An 8,606-nucleotide genomic window follows, 5' to 3' on the forward strand; every position below is an offset into this window, starting at 1 on the left:
TGCGCAAAATTTGAGAGCTAAGCTTTTTTGTGCGTATGGAAAATTGCTGGGATCCTTTATTTCAGCTAATGAAACATGGGACCAACACTTTACATGTTACGTTTATATTTTTGTTCAGTATATAATTTTCATCAAGACATTGTCAATATTGGATCAACTTGAGTGTTAAAAAGGCCTATATACAAGCCAGAATGTTAATGACCTGATTTGGAGTTCTGTTCAGATCTTTCAGCTGGTCCATAGATCTACCAAATTATATTAGCTGATGCTGCTGAAGTAAGACACTGAAAATCAGAGCTCTTATCATATATTCTGAAAAACGATGAGATGCAAAAGACCTGCGTTGGAGAAGAAAACGTAAATCAAACGGCCAGTAACGCTTCAGTGATCTGTGGCCTCCAAAGGGCCTCTTATACAGTTCAAACTACAAACTGTCCTGTTGAGGTAAAAAATAAATAAAAATAACCTAATTTGGAACCTCAGCTAATGTAGGACAGCTAATGTGCTAATTCAGCTAATGCTCACTGGAGGACAGTATTTTAACCATATAATTAGGAATTAGAATAGTATTTAATAGGATCTCTATGACTTTAACCAACAAACCAAAGCCCATTGGTGTCATGATGACAGACTCAAATGTATGAATACATGCTGTAACTAGGCAAATATCCAGACTAGATCATGATGAATTGGTTGGAACTAGCATGGACCTTATCAAAGACCTTAGTAACAATATTGGTTTTAATGTTTGCAAGACAACTCTCTTTCCAAGAGAATTACATCATTAATTAGGGTGCGAGCATGTATATTATTATTTATTATCAGGGATGTCACTGTCAAATCCACAGAAAGGAGTCTCTGCTTATTCCTCTCTGGTCTCACCCAGCTTTGGGCTGTGGCCACCCACTGGACTGAGATGGTACAGGAAGTAATCTAGCATGTACATTCTGACTGGCCGAACGTAATGGAAGGATACAGATGAATTAGAGCAGCAGTCTGGACCCTGACAGAGAGAGAGGGAGAAAGAAAGGAAAAAGACTGATGAGCAGGAAGCTCAATGGCACTGAAGGGAGGTAATTTGCTATGTGTTCTACTGAGAGTGTAGACCTACTTACCACTTTGGAAGGGTAATAGTTGTACTGGTAGAACCATTTGGGCAGTATGTCTTTGGGACAGAGAAGGTTACCCAGCCACAGGGGGTGGAAGGTTTCCCTGTGTTGGTGGTCTCTAGAGTCCCCTGCCGGGACTCCCAGCTTCTGGAGGCAGAAACCCAGCTGTAGGTCCTCTGCAGAGGTGGACTGGGTGCAGGTCCCGTGGTGCAGGGCCCTGACGTAGCGGCTCACAGACTCGCGGCTCAGTACATAGCCAGCACCACCACTCATGTAGCCTTGATGGACAAAGCGGCGAAAACGTCTGCCCAGATACACAGGCCTGTTTGGGCTGAACCGAGACAGGAGCAGACGCAGGTTTTCCACGATCACATAGGTGTCATCATCAGCTTTGAGGAACCAGTCAGCCTTGTCTAGGTAACTGGAAATGGAGGGGAAGAGGGGTGAAAGACAGAAGGTAGAGTTTGTCTCCTTCGCCAGCACATACAAATACACATACAGTGCTTTTAGAAAGTATTCACACCCCTTGACTTTTGTTACAGCCTGAATTTAAAATGGATTAATTTGAGATTCTGTGTCACTGGCCTACACACAATACCCCATAATGTCAAAGTGGAAATATGTTTTTAGAAATGTTTACAAATTAAGTAAAAATTAAAAGCTGAAATGTCTTGAGTCAATAAGTATTCAACCCCTTTGTTATGACAAGCCTAAAGTTCAGGAGTACAAATCTGCTTAACCAGTCACATAATAAACTGTGTGCAATAATAGTGTTTAACATTATTTTCGAATGACTACCTCATCTCTGTACCCCATACATACAATTATCTGTAAGGTCCCTCAGTCGAGCATTGAATTTCAAAACAGATTCGACCACAAACATTTTACATTTTTACATTTTAGTCATTTAGCAGACGCTCTTATCCAGAGCGACTTACAGTTAGTGAATACATATTTTTTTTATACTGGCCCCCCGTGGGAATCGAACCCACAACCCTGGCGTTGCAAACGCCATGCTCTATGAACTGAGCTACATCCCTGCCGGCCATTCCCTCCCCTACCCTGGACGACGCTGGGCCAATTGTGCGCCGCCCATGAGTCTCCCGGTCGCGGCCGGCGGCGACAGAGCCTGGATTCGAACCAGGATCTCTAGTGGCACAGTTAGCACTGCGATGCAGTGCCTTAGAGGTTGTGGCGCACAAAGACCAGGGAGGTTTTCCAATGCCTCGCAAAGAAGGACACCTATTGGTAGATGGGTAAAAATAAAAAAAAGCAGACATTGAATATCTGTTTGAGCATGGTGAAGTTATTAATTACACTTTGGATGGTGTATCAATACACCCAGTCACTACAAAGATACAGGCGTCCTTCCTAACTCAGTTGCCAGGGATTTCACCATGAGGCTAATGGTGACTTTAAAAAACAGTCACAGAGTTTAATGGCTGTGTTAGGAGAAAACTGAGGATGGATCAACAACATTGTAGTTAGTCCACAATACTAAACTAAATGACAGAGTGAAAAGAAGGAAGCCTGTACAAAATATTCCAAAACCTGCATCCTGTTTGCAATAAGGCACTAAAGTAAAACTGCAAAAAATGTCCTGAATACAAATAGTTACGTTTGGGGCAAATCCAACACAACACATCACTGAGTACCACTTCATATTTTCAAGCATGGTGGTGGCTGCATCATGTTATGGGTATGCTTGTCTTCGGCAAGGACTAGGGAGTTCTTTTTGTGGATAAAAATAAACAGAATAGAGCTAAGCACAGGGAACATCCTACAGGAAAACTTGATTCAGACTGCTTTCCAACAGACACTGGGAGACAAATTCACATTTCAGCAGGACAATAACCTAAAACACAATGCCAAATATACACTGGACTTGCTTACCAAGACAACTTTTAATGTTCCTGAGTGGCCTAGTTAGTTTTGACTTAAATTGGCTAATAAAATCTATAACTAAGACTTGAAAATGGCTGTCTAGCAATGATCAACAACCAACTTGACAAAGCTTAAAGATCTTTAAAAATAATAATGTACAAATATTGTACAATCCAGGTGTACAGAGCTCTTAGAGACTTACCCAGAAAGACTCACGGCTGTAATCGCTGCCAAATGTGATTCTAACATGTATTGACTCAGTGGTGTGAATAATAATGTAAATGAGATCATTCCGTATTTAATTTCCAATAAATGTGCAAACATTTCTAAAAACTTTTTTTCACTTTGTCATTATGGGATATTGTGTGTATATTTAATCCATTTTGAATTCAGGCTGTAACACAACAAAATGTGGAATAAGTCAAAGTGTATGAATACTTTCTGAAGGCGCTGGTACTAGGGGTTGTTGAGAACACAACAGGTGGCCAATACATTACAACCAGACAGGGCAGGCTTTACATAGGTCACCTGACTGACACAGTCTGTCATCAGCCCATCCATCCACATTACATTTAAAAAACACATACAATCATACAGTGCATTCGGAAAGTATTCAGACCCCTTCACTTTTCCACATTTTCTAACGTTACAGCCTTCTAAAATGGATTATTGTTTTTTCCCTCAATCTACACACAATACCCCATAATGACAAAGCAAAAACAGGTTTTCCATAAGTATTCAGACCCTTTACTCCGTACTTTGTTGAAATACCTTTGGCAGCGATTACAGCCTTGAGTCTTCTTGGGTATGACGCTACAAGCTTGGCACACCTGTATTTCGGGAGTTTCTCCCATTCTTCTCTGCAGATCCTCTCAAGCTCTGTCAGGTTGGATGGGGAGCGTTGCTGCACAGCTATTATCAGGTCTCTCCAGAGATGTTAGATCGGGTTCAAGTCCGGGCTCTGGCTGGCAAGGACATTCAGAGACCGAAGCCACTCCTGCATTCTCTTGGCTGTGTGCTTAGGGTCATTGTCCTGTTGGAAGGTGAACCTTCGCCCCAGTCTGAGGTCCTGAGCACTCTGGAGCAGGTTTTCATCATGGATCTCTCTGTACTTTGCTCCATTCATATTTCCCTCGATCCTGACTAGTCTCCTAGTCCCTGCCGCTGAAAATAAATCCCCACAGCATGATGCTGCCACCACCATGCTTCACCGTAGGGATGGTGCCAGGTTTCCTCCAGACGTGACGCTTGGCATTCAGGCCAAAGAGTTCAATCTTGGTTTCATCAGACCAGAGAATCTTGTTTCTCATGGTCTGAGAGTCTTTAGGTGCCTTTTGGAAAACTTTAAGCGGGCTGTCATGTGCCTTTCACTGAGGAATGGCTTCCGTCTGGCCACTTTAACAAAAAGGCCTGATTGGTGGAGTGCTGCAGAGATGGTTGTCCTTCTGGAAGGATCTCCCATCTCCACAGAGAAACTCTGGAGCTCTGTCAGAGTGACCATTGGGTTATTGGTCACCTCCCTGACCAAGGCCCTTCTCCCGCGATTGCTCAGTTTGGCCGGGCGGCCAGCTCAAGGAAGAGTCTTGGTGGTTCCAAACTTCTTCCATTTAAGAATGATAGAGGCCACTGTGTTCTTGGGGACCTTAAATGCTGCAGAATTTTTTTGGGACCCTTCCCCAGATCTGTGCCGACACAATACTGTCTCGGAGCTCTACGGACAATTCCTAGAACCTCATGGCTTGGTTTTTGCTATGACATGCACTGTCAACTGTGGGACCTTATACAGTGAGGGAAAAAAGTATTTGATCCCCTGCTGATTTTGTATGTTTGCCCACTGACAAAGACATGATCAGTCTATCATTTTAATGGTAGGTTTATTTGAACAGTGAGAGACAGAATAACAACAAAAAAATCCAGAAAAAGGCATGTCAAAAATGTTATAAATTGATTTGCCTTTTAATGAGGGAAATAAGTATTTGACCCCTCTGCAAAACCTTAACAAGTCATTAAGGTTGAGGCTGACGTTTGGCAACTCGAACCTTCAGCTCCCTCCACAGATTTTCTATGGGATTAAGGTCTGGAGACTGGCTAGGCCACTCCAGGACCTTAATGTGCTTCTTCTTGAGCAACTCCTTTGTTGCCTTGGCCATGTGTTTTGGGTCATTGTCATGCTGGAATACCCATCCACAACCCATTTTCAATGCCCTGGCTGAGGGAAGGAGGTTCTCACCCAAGATTTCACGGTACATGGCCCCGTCCATCGTCCCTTTGTAGCGGTGAAGTTGTCCTGTCCCCTTAGCAGAAAAACACCCCCAAAGCATAATGTTTCCACCTCCATGTTTGACGGTGGGGATGGTGTTCTTGGGGTCATAGGCAGCATTCCTCCTCCTCCAAACACGGCGAGTTGAGTTGATGCCAAAGAGCTCCATTTTGGTCTCATCTGACCACAACACTTTCACCCAGTTCTCCTCTGAATCATTCAGATGTTCATTGGCAAACTTCAGACGGGCCTGTATATGTGCTTTCTTGAGCAGGGGGGACCTTGCGGGCGCTGCAGGATTTCAGTCCTTCACGGCGTAGTGTGTTACCAATTGTTTTCTTGGTGACTATGGTCCCAGCTGCCTTGAGATCATTGACAAGATCCTCCCGTGTAGTTCTGGGCTGATTCCTCACCGTTCTCATGATCATTGCAACTCCACGAGGTGAGATCTTGCATGGAGCCCCAGGCCGAGGGAGATTGACAGTTATTTTGTGTTTCTTCCATTTGCGAATAATCACACCAACTGTTGTCACCTTCTCACCAAGCTGCTTGGCGATGGTCTTGTAGTCCATTCCAGCCTTGTGTATGTCTACAATCTTGTCCCTGACATCCTTGGAGAGCTCTTTGGTCTTGGCCATGGTGGAGAGTTTGGAATCTGATTGATTGCTTCTGTGGACAGGTGTATTTTATACAGTTAACAAGCTGAGATTAGGAGCACTCCCTTTAAGAGTGTGCTCCTAATCTCAGCTCGTTACCTGTATAAAAGACACCTGGGAGCCAGAAATGTTTGTTATTGAGAGGGGGTCAAATACTCATTTTCCTCACTGTATAGACAGTTTCCAGATCATGTCCAATCAATTGAATTTACCACAGGTGGATTCCAATCAAGTTGTAGAAACATCTCAAGGATGATCAATGGAAACAGGATGCACCTGAGCTCAATTTCAAGTCTCATAGCAAAGGGTCTGAATACTTATGTAAATAAGGTATTTCTGTTTTTTATTTTTAATAAATTTGCAAACATTTCAAAAAACCTGTTTTCGCTATATTGTGTATAGATTGATGAGGGAAAAAAATAATTTAATCAATTTTAGAATAAGGCTGTAATATAAACAAATGTGGAAAAAGTGAAGGGGTCTGAATACTTTCTGAATGCACTGTAGATCTCCCATACCACATGGATACCTCTTCACCACCAGAATCATGTTCTCCATCAATGTGAGAGAGATTAGGAGAACATACTGATGTTGTGGGAGCATTACCCATCATGCAGTAAGTTGAAAGCGGCCATGGTCTTATTGTACAGTTTGTCCCGTCCCTCCTCTGTCGCCAGAGCCAGCACGGTCCCAGGGAACAGGAGGTCCGGCTTAGAGCTCATGAAGAGCAGTGTCACAGCGAGGCCCCCAGGTGTTCACTATGTGTTTAGCTTTGGCCCACAGTCTTGGGTGAGATCAACACCCAGCAGAGCAGCCGACCCGAAGAGGAGGGGGTGGAGGAGGGGGGCAATGGCGATAGGACTGAGGCATTAGTGGCAACAGCAGAGTGGTGTACTGACAGAGAGAGCGAGAGAGAGATGATCATGTGGCTGAGTGTATTAGAGATATTCAGAGGTGTAGAAAATACTGTAGCTCCAATTTACCTGAAGGGAGCTCACCCAAGAGGCTGCTGGTCAGTGAGGGCAAGGGCACTGTCCCCTGAGAGATCTGATATGCTCTGTAGTAAGCAATGGCCATGAAACAGAGACAGAACCCCAACACAAAGCCAGCACAGAACATAAAATCCAAGAGCCTGGAAGGATTTGAAGTGGGTTTAGACAATAATCTGGACAAGACAAAAATCTGATTGTACAAGTAGTGTACAGGTGAACAAAAGAGAAGAGCATTCGCAGATAAAGTAAATCAAAAATCTATCTGGTTTATAAGAAGTTGCAACAGGGAGACACGTCCGGCACAGAAAATGTCTTACTGACATCTTGGACAGGCCCTTTATATACTAATCAGACAGCGCCAAATGTTCTAGTAACGAAACGTGGGCCTTCAATTATGTAGGCAATGTCACACACATTTACGTAGAAAAAAAACGAAACGTCCCTAGTCTGTCACGAATGTTGAATACAATTATTTTAACGTACTCTGATGATTGTCCTGGTTGTTGGTCGTTCAGCTGGTCGAAATATGACAACATATCCACAGGAAAGTATTATTAAACAGACTTCAAAACATGGGTCTGTGTGTGGCAATCAATGTGTTTGCTCATGACTGAAGGCACGTGCACAAGATCGAAGTACATGCACACATACTACCAGATGTTTACATGGTTTTGCTAGAACTTTCTACTTCAGTACCAGTGCTCTAAAAAGTTGGGTAAACAATACTTTCCTATGGATATTTTGTCTCAAATTTCAAGCAGCTGAAGGTCCAACTGCACAGACAACCGATACAGTAAGTAAAAAAATTTTTTATTAAACATTCTGGCTTCTAAGGAACATTTCCACGATTCTGCAGTGCTTTGCTTCAGACTGTATACCAATAATTAGTATCAAAGTGTGATTGATTAGGCTATCAAAACACCAGCCCAAGAACCTTGTAGGAAGTCAAAACAAAAGGCAGTGACTTTGTCAGCTACTACAGAATCACAGTGTCATCAATACAATACTATAGTGAATAATCATTGTGTCCTCGGTCCTTGTACATCCAGTCTGGCGTCACCCACTATCAACAGATATGAGAATAATTCATAACATTAAAGTCTATTGACCATCAAACCCCACCTTGCGTGTCACAAACACTGGAAATCATGTGTATTACAGAAAGGGAAAATATATTAATATGCTAAACATTGTGTTAATCACTCTAAACTAAATATGAACTTTAGTGATCTAAATGTCCCCTTATCAACATGCATAGGCCTACAAATCAATCTTAAATCTTACATTTGGTTTTACAAAGTTCTATCAAACATACCTGCCTTCCAGAAACCGAAGAATGAGCTGATGTGATGGTTAATTGGACACCACCCCTGCTGGTGCACTGCCCACCAATTGATTGATTGGGGACACATTAGTAAATTAACCACTAGATGGTGCCATAGCGCACATTGGACACATTCCATCCTGGCCCAAGTTTTTCAAAAATGATCCATCTGGATTTCACCTTTCATATATTATTAAATGCATAGAAATATAATTAATAGAACGGTATCCCCCATTCAAGACAATGAGTCGTCCATTCTATTCATTCTATTTCTATGGATTTAATCATATCCTATAGGCTAAATCTGGGCACTGGTCCTGCAGGTTTGCAGCACAGTGTACTGAAATCAATTACTTTTGTCTTGGCCCAGTAGCTTACTAA

At 42.7% G+C, this 8,606-nt stretch overlaps 1 pseudogene; it reads right to left on the reverse strand.

Moving 5' to 3' along the window:
• Positions 1-727: 727 nt before the first annotated feature.
• LOC121566459 lies at positions 728-7,484 on the reverse strand (annotated as a pseudogene).
• Positions 7,485-8,606: the final 1,122 nt, after the last annotated feature.

Source organism: Coregonus clupeaformis, chromosome 7, assembly GCF_020615455.1.
Source record: "Coregonus clupeaformis isolate EN_2021a chromosome 7, ASM2061545v1, whole genome shotgun sequence".
Lineage (NCBI taxonomy): Eukaryota > Metazoa > Chordata > Actinopteri > Salmoniformes > Salmonidae > Coregonus > Coregonus clupeaformis.